The 13408-nt window shown below is 39.2% G+C and overlaps 1 protein-coding gene across 2 annotated transcripts in view; it reads left to right on the plus strand.

Annotated features, from left to right (window-relative positions):
• Positions 1–708: 708 nt before the first annotated feature.
• The window catches only part of ntn2 (netrin 2), a 58483-nt gene continuing 45783 nt past the window's right edge, over positions 709–13408 (plus strand). For both annotated transcript variants that reach the window (XM_028041555.1, XM_028041565.1), the window contains exon 1: positions 709–936. The gene's annotated coding sequence lies outside the window, so the exon portion shown is untranslated. The remainder of the gene's footprint in view (positions 937–13408) is intronic.

The raw sequence follows: 13408 nt of genomic DNA on the forward strand, positions 1-13408 counted from the left end.
ACCTGGAATAACACGCGGGAAGCAACGGTTGACTTTCCTTCCACCTTTCTCTATAAAAATACTTCAACACAGTGAGAAAGGAGCAAACAAACAGTTCCTGTGCGAGTTATGTCGTTATCTTTTGAACGGGAGTGCCAGAATCAATGCAGTAAGTTGGTATTGAAACAGCTGTGAGCTCTCCCGTGCGCCTTTACGCACTCCTCCCCTCCCTCCGGCGCATACCGCCGCACAAACTTGACAACCACATGCTCTTTGAGCTGCAGAGGGGGCAAATGTATATATAAAAAGCCATCTGAATGTAGCTAATGAGTTAATGTGATGCCGTCATGGCCGAGGGGCGCAAAGCTCCGTTTCTCTCTGCCAAAAAACGAGCCTGCGCAAACACGCAGCAGACCGTTCCGAGACTTCACGTAACTCAATCCGTTTCGTTTTGCTGCTGTTTTCTGCTTGTACGTAATGAAACAGCGAACATGTGGAGTGATATTGAGATTAATCCGCATCTCTGTCTCTTGTTCCCAACTTAAATACTTCAGTGTTGTTCCAAATAAATAAATATTTATTTTTAAAGTCTATATTTGTAAAAGGAAACCTGAAGAAACATTCCAGGTTTGGGAATATTTAAAGCCCCCTCCTCCCTCCCTCTCTCTCTCTCTCTGACAATCTGGGTTTGATTCTAACGGGGAGTAGCCAAACCCGGCTCCTTTCTTACATATGGACGTACCGGCAGCTCTCAGTCGGCCAGCGCTGCGGACGCGGATGGATCCTGGATCCAGGACTCCGCTCATTTAGCTCCATCTGAAAGCGGACAGACTTTTGGACGGGTCCGTTTCTACCGGGAGAAATAACCTCAAACGTGATTTGTGAGGACGCTTCGTTTCTTTTCTTCTTTTTTTTTTTAATCAAAAAGGGAAAGTGTGCGGCCGGTTTGGCGCTGAGGTGAGTTCATTGCGTCTTATTGTTTCAGACTTTGCATTTTACGCACCACTTGTTTCGTTAAGGAGGAGGAAAGTGAGTCTCTTTGACCTTTAGGTTATTAGACACTGAGCGTCTGAATCATCGGTCCGGCTGCACACAGGTGCATCTCACTGCACTGCAAAACCATCAAAAAGTTCATTTATTAGAGTAAATTCAGCTCAAAAACACAAACCATTACTTTTATATATTTATTAGATCCACAATAATATATGTCAGGCGTTTGCTTCTTTTAAATTTAATGATAATGACGCACAGCTAATGAAAACTCAGCATTTAGTAAAGCAGAAAGTGAAAATAATGTATAAAATCAATAAAAATGTGTTTTGTTCAGGTCTCGGTCTGGGATCCTTTTGCTTGAAGCCAGTGAGGGAGCTGAGTTTTTACCTCTGGGACGTTTATCTTCAAATAAAACAAAAAGTTTAAATGATTCCATAAACGACAAACAAAAACATTTTCGCTCATAGAGTAAATATTTCTGCCACTTTCATTAAAATGGGTTTGCTTCACCGTCTTCTGAACTGTGCTGTTGCTCGTATGCATAGTTTTTCCTTCCACTAAACCTTCCACGAATAAGACTGGATACAGCTGTCAGTCAACATTTCCGTTTAAAAACTACACTGCAAAAATCTTACCAAGTATTTCTGGTCTAGTTCCTACACTGTTAAAAAAAAAAAAGTCTCTAGTTTACGATTAAATTCTGGCCGGTATTTACCGTAAGTTACAGATGTTTTTTCTGTTTTTTACATATTTGAGTGTACAAATATTAGTACACTCAAAAACAAACTTTTCACCAACACACAGCAGCTTATTTTAAGTAAATAATTTCTTAATACTAATTTAAAAAGTTCTAGTTATAATTGCAGATTATTTTACATATAACAAGACATTTTTCCAATGTTTTAAAGTGAACTAATCAACTTTTTTTCATCAATATAAAGGATTCAGTCACTTAAAACGAGCCCCTATGAAAAGTCACTGGCATGTTATTTGCAGTAGAAATTGGACTAAACATACTTGGTAAGATTTTGTGTTTTTTCAGTAATAGAAATAAACACTTGAAATACTTGAAATCCTTATTTTCGCTTTTTGAACTGGTCAGAAGTTAAAATCTGTACGTCTGTAGCAGGTAAAACTTTCATTTTGTTGACTGTTTAGTCGACGAATAAAGAGGCAAGAATAATCCTTTTGGTAAATTATTGGTTTGTAATATAGAGTTTTATTTTGTTTCTGGTTTTTGTGGTGTAAATTTACCAAAATTAAGCTAATCTGAATGCGAGGATAAGAAAATGCTTCAGTTTTATCATGAAATCTGCTGCGTAGCATCAAATTATAAGGATTTGTGTTTTCTTTAGTTTTACAGGAAGGAACATGTTGATTTGGTTCTTATTAAACCGTTTCTGATGGGCGGAGTCGCCGGTTCTGGTGTCCTACATCAACATAAGTATTTATTTCTCTGAAGTTTGATTGCTGTTGTTCGTTCTCGTTGCACTCGCAGTCAGAATAAGAAAACCTGAAGCTGTTCAGCAGCCCTGGGTTCAAAATCCAAAATGGCTGCCGTTCTGAAAAAACATGAGAGTTTCAGGTTTAAAGTATTTATTTTCTCTTTTAATGGTTTGTTTGTCATTCTCACATATGCAGCTTTTTTATGTCAAATTGCATCTTCACAGTTAGAAGTGGTTCGACTCAGTTGATTTATTTCCTGACTTCTGTGAGAAATTGAAGGCATCATTCGGTCCACAACAGGTTCTGGCGCTATCGAAGCTGATTTTTAACAAAATGACCTGTTCTTTGTAAAAATAGAATCAAAAATAGTAACTAGTCACTTATCAAAATTTCTCTGTTCATTTAAAAAGAAAGATCCAAAATGTTCCATCACCTCTATCCGTCAAGTGGGAATTTGTTTACAGATGTTACATTAAATGGTGCCCTGCGACAGACTGGCGACCTGTCCAGGGTGTACCCCGCCTCTCGCCTGCAACGTAGCTGGAGATGGGCACCAGCAACCCTCCCGACCCCATTAGGGACAAAGGGAGAACAGAAAATGGATGGATGGATGGACATTAAATGGTTTTTTTGTTCGTTCTTCATAGTTCCACTTTTTAGATATTCTACACTGCAAAAACACAAAAAATAATTTATAAGTAACTTTTTAACAAGATATAAGAGCCTATTTAAGCTACAAATTTATAAATATTGACCAAAAAAGGAACTAATTCCAGATTATTTCACTTGTAACATGGGAAAAAAGTCTTGAAATAAGTTAAATAATCTGCCAATGGAACTAGAACTGGGTTGCTAGGCAACGGGCAGAGCTTGGCTGGGGTTGCTAGGTAAAGGCGGCAGTGGAACTAGAAGAAAAGTTACGCAAGTTAGTTTTATCTTATTTCAAATGTACAAAGATATTTGCACCAGAAACTAAACCAAAAATACTTGGTAATGTTTGGTGTTTTTGCAGTGCGGTCGCCCTGATATGAAACTGGAATCAAATATTCATCTAGAAAATGTGTAGAGTTCCAGTGTTTTTGATATATAGGCGCTTAAAAACACAAAATTACAAGTTGTTCCTTTATGAAACTTAATTTCAAGTGTCGTCATGGCAACACTCCTAAACTTGAAGGAAACCCCTAAACTTGTTTCTAATGTGGACAACGTCCTTCCTGCATTAAACATATAAAATTCTCCGTCTACAAAATCTGAAAATGAAATATCAAAGCGATGTGGGTCCCTGAGCTGCTGGCCTGTCAGGAGACAATTATCCTGCTGCTGCTCTCAATCCGGGAAGGGAAAGTGAGAATCCCTCCCTGATTGCTTATCTTAAGTGCCTCAATAGAGCGAAAGTATTCCCCCTTTGCTCACTGAATCAGTGTCAGTCATTTGACCTACTTCTCACTCTCACCCCAAATGAAAGGAAGCATGAAGAAACGGCTTCAAGTCTCGCTGTGAAACCAGGAGTTTGGAGGCCACATGGCCACCATTTATCTTTATTCTTTGCAAGAAATCATTATTAATTAATTGCATCACTCCTGGCCTCAACTCTACAAGCGTTTGCACTGCAAAAACAGAAAATCTTACCAAGTTTTTTGTCGAGTTTATACTGTAAATATCTTATTACATTTGGAATAAGACAAAATTAACTTATAACTCACTTTTCAACAAGATATAGCTTATTTTAAATCAATAATTAATTAATATTGATGAAAAAGTGCTACTTCCACTGGCAAATTATTACACTTATAACATGGAACAATGTCTTGCTACAAGTTAAATAATCATCAATATCAAATATTATATTTCACGCTGAAAGGTTATTTGTTACTTGTCAACTAAAAGCCGGTGGAGCCAAAAACTAGATTTTTTCCATCAGTGTTAAGGAATTATTTACTTAAAACAAACTCCTATTTTTTGCTGAAAATGTACTTGTCAGTTATTGTTTCTTTATTTTAATTATGCTGATATATTTGCGGTACAAACTAGACCAAAACGTCTTGGTAAAATTTTGAGATTTTACAGTGTAACAGCAGAGTATGCAGGGAAACACAAAATCCTACCAAGTAGTTTTGGTCCAGTTTCTACAGCAACTTGAAAAGAGACAAAACTAACTTTTATGCAAGATACAGGAGCTTAATTTAAGTAAATAATTTCCTTAATATCGATGAGAAAGTTCTAGTTCCACTGGCGCCGTTTCCTAGCAACGCCAGCCAAGCCCAGCCCGTTGCCTAGCAACCCAGTTCTAGTTCCACTGCAGATTATTTCACCAATCACAAAACATTCTTTCATGCTACAGGAATTAGTTCATTTTCATGAATATTAAGGAGATATTTACCGAGAACAAACTCTTATTTCTTGCTGAAACGTTACTTGTAAATTAGTTTTGTTTTAATTCAAATGTATTTAGATATTTATATTAGAAACTAGACAAACTACTTGGTAAGATCTTGTGTTTTTGCAGTGTATGCAGGGGAAACAGTTTTCTCTTCTGGGGGGTCAACTCTTCTAATGTTTTTGTTCTTTAGCTTCAGCAGCTTGTTGGGGCTCCGTAATGCTCAGTCTCCCTTGTTTGTCCTGTTTTTCTGTCTTCTTTGGGTTCAGTTTAAATAAATGACTCAAGACCATTTAAAAAAAAAAAGAGCCTGACCTGGGATCAGAATGTTTTCACTATTTTCACCCCAGCTGTCAAGTGTTACCAGATCACACTCTAATTACAGAGCAAATACATGAGTCTGGGAGTACTAATGAGAGAAAACAAGTTTTGTTATTCCTCCCCCGGATTGTTTCCATTCCTGGCCTTTTTTTTATATATGCATATTCAGAGTAGCGTTTTAAATAGAAGCAGCACCAAAAAAAACTCGTCTCACTTAAGTAGCAGCTTGGTTTTGAGTGACAAACTGGGAGTTGGGTAAAGCTGTCGGATGATCCGGTCGACGCCTCGGTGTGGGAAGCGAACCCAGCGGTGGAGATTTACACGCTCTCTTCTGCCACTTCCTGCCCCCTGCCGGGTCTGTATTTGTTAGCCACACATTTCGTCCAGATGCAGAGAGATCTGCACGTGTGTGGGGTCCACATGTGTGTGCCGATGCCCGACCCAGGGCAGATCCAGAACCACTCACATCCGCACTGATGGAAAAGTGGACCGGCTGGATAAAAACGTGCATTTCAGACCCGTTGAAGTAGAACGTCGGCCATGAAGGATGAAAATATTTCTGCTGAAATGTTTGTCTGCTAAGCAGAGATGGATAAAGTAGTGAAAAAACGGCACTCAAGTAAAAGCAGCAAAAATGAGTCAATTAAGAGTAAAAACGTGTTTGGTGAAAAATTATCAATCATTTAAGATTCAAGAATTACAACATCAGAATATAAAGTTAAATATAGAGTTAAGTGGAAAGTTTGGTATTTTAAGGACCAAAATGACAGCATGATGATTTTGTCACATAAGTAACAAAAAATAACAAAATCAGGCAAAAGATTTTTTTTTCCAAATCAGTTTTTTTATTTAAAAAATTCTTAAACTTTAACAGAAACTGCAGCTGTGTCTCTGTCTGGTGGATTTTTGGTTAAAACATGTTTGTTTCTCATTCAGTGGGAAGAAAATCCAGAAATTTTACTCAAGTAAGAGATGAGATACTTTATAGTAGAATTACTGAAGTAAAAGTAAAAAGTATAATGGATTACGCCTTAATACTCCTTAAAGTACTTTTCCCCCCAAAAAACATTACTTGAAAAGTAAGTTAATTGAGTAAAGGTATGTAGTTACTACCCACCCAACTCTTGTCATCTAGATAAAAACATTAATTTCTGCACATTTATGTGCCATAAAGCATAAAAACATTTCTGTAGAAATGTTAGTACAAAGTCAATTAATATTTACGGAAACATTTTGGCCATTTTGGCAAAGATTCCTTTGTGTTCTGTTCTGCAACAAAATTAAACTTTCCCACATTTTCTTTCATTAAAACCACAAACTTTGATGCATTTAATTTGGATTTTATGTGTTAGACATAAAAGTGTTTTGTTCATCTGAACATGTAGAGCATAAACTGAACAGCAAACATGTGGACAAGTTTAGAATCACAGCAAAAGGCAGTTCTACATAAGGAAGTGGAGCTGAATGCAAAAGCATGCCACACTTTTCAGTTTTATTTGTAAAAAATGTTTCAAAATAATACACACAGAAACATTTTACTATTGCTTTACTGTTCTGCTCTACTTCTTGTTAGTTTTTCTTATATCCATCCATCCATCCATCCATCCATCCATCCATCCATCCATCCATGTTGCTATCTTGGCAGCTAGCTGTAGCGAGTGTTTATCCGCCCACTGTGTGTCTTTAACTGATGTACATAATCTTGCAGGCACTTCATAAACTGATTTGCGGTTTTCTCCCCCTGCGTGTTCAAAGCAGCTCGGTGCTTTCGGCAGCAGGGTAGATGTTTCTTATGAGCTGAAAAAAACAACCGTTTTCCTGTTAAAGGGGCTTTTAGGGAAACCACGGCTGCGCCGACCACAGACGACCTTCTAAAGCTGCTAAGAAGAACGGCTCACCTCTCTGTTTCCTAATCTTTCCATCCCTGTAAACAAACCACTTCCTTTCTCATCCAAGTAGACTTCATTTTTGTCTCTCTTTATCTGTTTACCGTCGTTATTATCGGTCTACCTCGGCCTTGGGAGCGTTTTCTGTAAGGAGTCTGTGGCGCTGGCTGCCATCGCCGGGCGGTGGGTGTCATGCCTTTCTCAGGCGCATCTTGACGGCACATGTAGGGAAAATATTTCTTGTATTTGAAAACAGATCACAGCCCGACACGGGGAGCAATAAATTTTCCGTCTCTGGTCAACTTCCCTCCCAAATCCGTCTTCCTGTCAGTTAAAAATCCCAGACAAAGTGCGACTCCAGCTTCCCTCTCGCAGAGGTCGGCAGAAACATTTCTCCTCATAAAATAAGTCATCAACACTGGAGCTTTGTGGGAACTCTGTGGTTGCTTTTAATTCTGAATACACTTTAAGCTGATGTGATTTATAACAAACTTTCTTTTTATTTAGGGAATCTCTATGGGCTTTTATTGCGATCCTAAAAATGACTCAAGAGTTTTCTGTGGTTATGGATTGTGTTCTACTGAATACTTTAATTAAATTGGCTACAATTACCAAGTAGCAGCAGGTAAAAGCGTTTTTATAGTCCTTGGTTCTTAAAAAGCAAAAATCTGAAGAAAAAAATAATTTCATAGTAAGAATATGTGAAACAAACCTCAGCTAGCAGGTTTAATTTCCAGGATTGTCCTGTATCTAGCTCCATTAAAGTATCCCCACAGCATAATGCTGCCACCGCCAGGTGTGATTAATCAATCTCCATGCACATCTGCATAAATTCAAGCTTTTCTTTCTCTACTGTAAAACTGCAGTATTTTGGGATGAAAAAATACAAAGTAATAAATAAATATTTACCTTATTGATACAGAACTGCTATGTGTTGTTAGCATCTTTATTATTTGCCTTTTATTTATTATTTTTGAGGATGAGTGGCAAGAAAGCATTAGCTTCTGCTAAATACCATGTTGGGATAGCGCCTTAGCATTAGCTTCCTTTAAATACCGTGTTGGGATAGCGCCTTAGCAATAGCTTCCTTTAAATACCGTGTTGGGATAGTGCCTTAGCATTAGCTTCCTTTAAATACCGTGTTGTGATAGCGCCTTAGCATTAGCTTCCTCTAAATACGGTGTTGGTGTTGGAGTTTCGTTGGGTTTTGTATTTACGTCTCGACTGAAGATACTGACACTGTGAGCCTTTGTGTGATTTTCTGAAGTCGGAGACGGGGATTTAATTTTAGATCAGTTTTTTATTTGGTAAAATATGTAGGGTTTCTTTTGCCACTATGACTTTAAAAGTCACTAAATTAAATTAAAGTCTGTGGTTTGGAAGTGACAAAATGTGGAGAGGTTTGGTGATGAAAGGTTCTGTAAGGTAAAAACAGTTCCAGATTTTTCTCGCGTTACCCCAGTTTAACCTGTGAATAATGAGTCAGCGGTGCCAGAAACTGCCGACTCACATCCTTTATCCTCAGCTTTTCTCACCCAAAGCACCTTTATGAAAAATAAACCCAAGCACAAAAGCTCCTATCAGCACTTTCCTCTTTCCTTTTGTGCTGAGGTGCAAACGTGCGTCAAACTGATAGTGCCGTTTCAAATCAACCTGTCAGAGTCTTGAGAACTGGTTTGTCCTTATATTCCACCTTGCTCAGTGTTTCTTCTCCTGTTCTCTTCTGGATCGGGTTCTGTTGATCCAATAAGCTGCTGTCAGATTCAGGGCCAACCGTTTGGGCTCGGCAGCAGAGGTCTGCGCATTCCTCCGCTGGGCGTTCAGCTTCTCTCCTCGTAGCGTCTCTGTTAGGTGGAAAGGTTGGGAATATTTCTCTTGGATGGACCCGGATTCCCTCTGGATCCGCTTTGCTTTGACTCTTTTCAAAGCTGTGATGTTTTATTGGAAGTGGAGTTCAGGTGTATTGTGGTGAGATTGAAATGTTTGGAGGGAGGCTGGGATCGGGTTTAGCTGTGGTTCGGGTTAGGGCCAGGGAACCTCTCACATTAAACACCAACACACACACCGAACCTGAGGAGGCTTTAAAAATTTGTCAGCGATCCCCCCCAGCTAATGACGCCCTCAGCTGTGAGAGCTGACCCCCTCCTGCCCTTGAGGCTCGCCGCTCCTCCCCCAGCAGTTCCCCACTCCTTAATGAATGCCAACTGAGGAGCAGCGAGAATCCCAAACCTCAGAGTCCAGCATGTTTCCTCTCAGAGCCAGAAAACAGGGCGATCCTCATCGCCCCAGTGGAGACGGACATCTTAAAGTGGAATGATGAATCCGAATACATCAACCCCTCTAGTTAGGGCCGTTGGTCATGATAACTCATGATAACTCATGATAACTCATGATAATTCATGATAACTCATGATAACTCATGATAAGTCATGATGATCCTATTTTCTTGAGGATAAAACTGAAGCCTGTGTTTTACAGAAGGATCCTTGTTTTCAGATTTGATTATTTTTCTTGAATCAGACATAAATATAATTGACACCTGATGTGAAATGAAACAGAAGTGGGATCTTGAGTAGTTAAAGGTGATCTATTCTGCTTCCTTGATCAGGTTAGGATACAAGCTAAGCAAAAACATGTTAATTACATTTTATTTACTCAACATAATTCTTAGAGATTTTAGTCTGTTCAGTTCTGCCTATCTTGGGTTTTAGGGCGTCTTGTCACTTTAAATCCAAATGAGCTGCTGCTGGCCACGCCCCCCCAACTCAACGTTTAAACTCACATGTGAAAATATCTGCAAACCGATGGCACAGATATACAACCGAACATCTTTGAAAAGCATTAGTTGAGCCACCTGCACAACCAATAAGAATGCAGCAAGTGGTTTCTGGATGGTAGGTCAACAACAAAACACGTCGTCTTTTCCAGCAACCACTGTACAACACATACAGCGGTAAAACCAGCTGACCAAACATGCTGCAGCTCCGCTTGGGTTGCTAGGTAACGGACGGAATTCGGCTGGGGTTGCTAGGTAACGGGCTGGGCTTCTCTGGGGTTACTAGGTGAGGGACAGTACATTCTGGAGTTTTTTTAAAAGTCAAAGGGGAATAAAGTGGAAATAATGAAATCATATTATTACGTTTTTCTCATAATAATGACTTTATTCTCATATTCTTACAACTTCATTCTTGCGTTATTTTGACTTTATTCTCATAATGCTGATTTTATTCTTGTAATATGATTTTATTCTGGCAAAAAAAAAAGCAAATATTAGTATGGCCCTCATACTCTGTTATATATCTACATAAACACAGAGGAAATATTTAATTCAAAATGCTTCAAACTCTTCTAAAAGTAACATTTCATGTCAAACTGTACAGATAAACTGGTGGTTGGTGGGGCTGGGAACACATTTCCTCTGTAGATTCTTCTTCTGCTACCTATTGTTGAAAGGCTTCATATGCAGTGACCCCTGCTGTTTAAAATGAGAACCACAGTGAAAGTCATGTGCCCCATTCATCAGGTGAAGATGCACCGAACCCTGGGAGGTTCAGCTGCTTCTCTCCCCTCCTCACCCAAAGCCAAATAAAACCTCTCAGCGACTTCTGTTTTCCTAATCTGTGAACTCTGACAGAGACGCCCTCGCTTGAAAGAAAGACATCTCAACATGGGATGATGTCCTGGTGTCAGGGAGAAGCTGAAATAACGTTCCCTAGAATGCCTGCGTTGAGGCCACCAGACCACCATGCCATCTCTGGTTGCTACGTCTGTTAGCGACAGACACGCCTCACCCACCTTCACTAATTGGGCCGACTAAAAAAAACACTTAAGTGTGTTCCAAGTTGTCCTCATGGCAAGTTTGTACATCTGTAAGATTTTGTAGATTTTTTATTAGGGATGCACCGACTACAGTTTTCTGGCCGCGCGCCGATCTTTTAAAAAGCCCACCTTACCGATTCCGGTTTTGGCTGATACCGTTTCTTTGTCTGAAATGTTGCTCAATATATCAAGAAGGTTGAATTGCCAACGATGGAGTGACTGTTGTTAACTGTAAATGGCCGGCCGGTTTGTCAGTCAAACCTCTCTCACGGGAGAAATGAAAAGCACAGTAGTTGATTTTTAGACCTTTGCCGATGTTGATAACACCAGTGGATAAGATCGGTTTCACATGTAAAAATCGGCTTATCGCCAATTTCCCAAAATTAAGAAAATTGACATAGATAAATCGGTGCACCTCTATTTTTCATACTTCCATTTCTGTCTACTGTTTCTAAAAACAACACTTGAGCTTAAATAAATTTTTTGGCGGGCGTGCCGTGGTGCCGTAGGGGTTAGCGCGACCCATGTTTGGAGGCCTTGAGTCCTTGACGCGGGTTCGACTCCCGGACCCAGCGATGTTTGCTGCATGTCTTCCCCCGTTTCCTGTCAGCCTACTGTCATATAAGGGACACTAGAGCCCACAAAAAGACGCCCTGGAGGGGTAAAAAAAAATGTTGGCAAGAAGTTTATGTTTTTTGGAAGTATGGAAAACAAGCCATTTCAAAAATATCCAGAGTGTAACGTCATAAAAAGTAGGCAGTGTTTGTCACCTAGCAACCCCAGCGAAGCCCAACCTGTTACCTAGCAACCCAAGCTGAGTTCCAGCACATCTGTTCAGCTGGTTTTACTGCTGTATGCTCTGTACAATGGCTCCTGGAAAAGATAAAAGTGTTATGTTGTTGACAATCCATCCAGAAACTACTTGCTGCATTCTGGCTGGTTGTACAGGAGGCTCGACTTCTGCTTTTCAAAGATGTGCGGTTGCATAATTGCGCATCTGTTTGCAGCTATTTTCATGTGTGAGTGTAAACTTTGAGTTGGGGGGCGTGGCCAGCAGCAGCTTATTTGAATTTAAAGTGACAGGATGCCTTAAAACAGCTGAAGACAGGCAGAACTGAGCAGACTATAATCTCATTATCTAAGAATGATTTTATGCAAAAAAATGTGATGAACATGTTTTGTATAGGCCATACAGCAATCCTAAACTGTTCAAGAAAACAATATTGGGTCACCTTTAAATGTCATCCTATTTGTCGCTGCGGTAATGTGCTCACTTGGGGGGTTTCTCATGTTAGCACAACAACAGTTTCACCATTAATCAGCAGAGAAATGTTGTAGTGACAGAGAGGCAGATTAGTTTGCATGTCACTGAACTCCCAGCTGGCGGAGCATCCAGGAACGGCTGAACTGCTGCTGCAGCTTCTCGTTTTCAAAGTTTGGAGTCGCATCCAACTCTAAAGGTGCAGCACCTGAAATGGGAAGCAGCCAGAAGGGGTCACTGTTGTTTTCATTTCTCTACTCAATAAAGTTTATTTTAAAAGTTTGTCCTGTGCAAAGCTGCTATTTTTGTGATTTACAGTGAGAAAAAGATTTATTTCTTTAAGTGGAATAGTTGGTGGAATGCAGCAATAAATCGAGATCATATTCAGTTCTTTTGTTTTTGTTTTTAAAGACAAAGGTTGTGTGGTTCACAATGCAAAAACAGTTTCAGAATAACGCCATTGTTTTATTTACTAGTCCACTAATGACAGATATTATTTTCGCCAATAAAATATTTTCTTATTTTAAAATTATTTAGTTATTTGCATCATTTAATGTATTTCTAATATTATATAAGAAAAAAAGCTTAAATGGTGTACAGAAAAATCAGTAGAATGTGCAAAACGTTTTACATAATCAATCATCAGAATTATCAATAGAATTATCAATGACTTAAAGAAATTGTACGTTGAGGTCTTACTGTAGAGCATGTGTCAAACTCAAGGCCCGGGGGCCAAATTTGGTCCACTGTAGCTTCTTATGTGGCCCTCCAGACTCTAAAGGGAAGCATAAATAGAGGCTTCACGGTAACAGTCGTGCTTAAATATTATTTTACCAATTTATATTTCCATTCTGCCCAGTTACGTTATCAGAGTTATCGGTTATCACGTTTTTGCAATCCTGCAAAATCAACAGATCCCCACAGTTTTTCACGCTAATGCATAATTGTGAGTTTATTGCAAATTCTCTGCAAAAATTATCCAAAAATCATGGGTTAAAGTGATGCCTACTCCCACCTGCAGATGGCAGTATTTTTTGATTCTGTTACACTGCTGCCCCAAAATTACTTATAGTCTGTGATTGATATGCGAGTAACAAAAAGTCACATTTTTTGTCAAATATTTGCAAATATTTCTGAATTATCTTCACAAAATCAGTGATTTTTGCTGGCTAATGTGTTTCTGGCACAACCAGCCCTTTAAAAACATTCATGATCGCGATGATCGCAAAACGAAAGCGAACTTGATGCTCCTGCAGATCTGAGCCGTAATACAGACCAGATTTCTGTTTGTGAGGGAACTGCTAACACTTTCTGCTCATGTCTGTG

Source organism: Xiphophorus couchianus, chromosome 2, assembly GCF_001444195.1.
Source record: "Xiphophorus couchianus chromosome 2, X_couchianus-1.0, whole genome shotgun sequence".
Taxonomy (NCBI): Eukaryota; Metazoa; Chordata; class Actinopteri; order Cyprinodontiformes; family Poeciliidae; genus Xiphophorus; species Xiphophorus couchianus.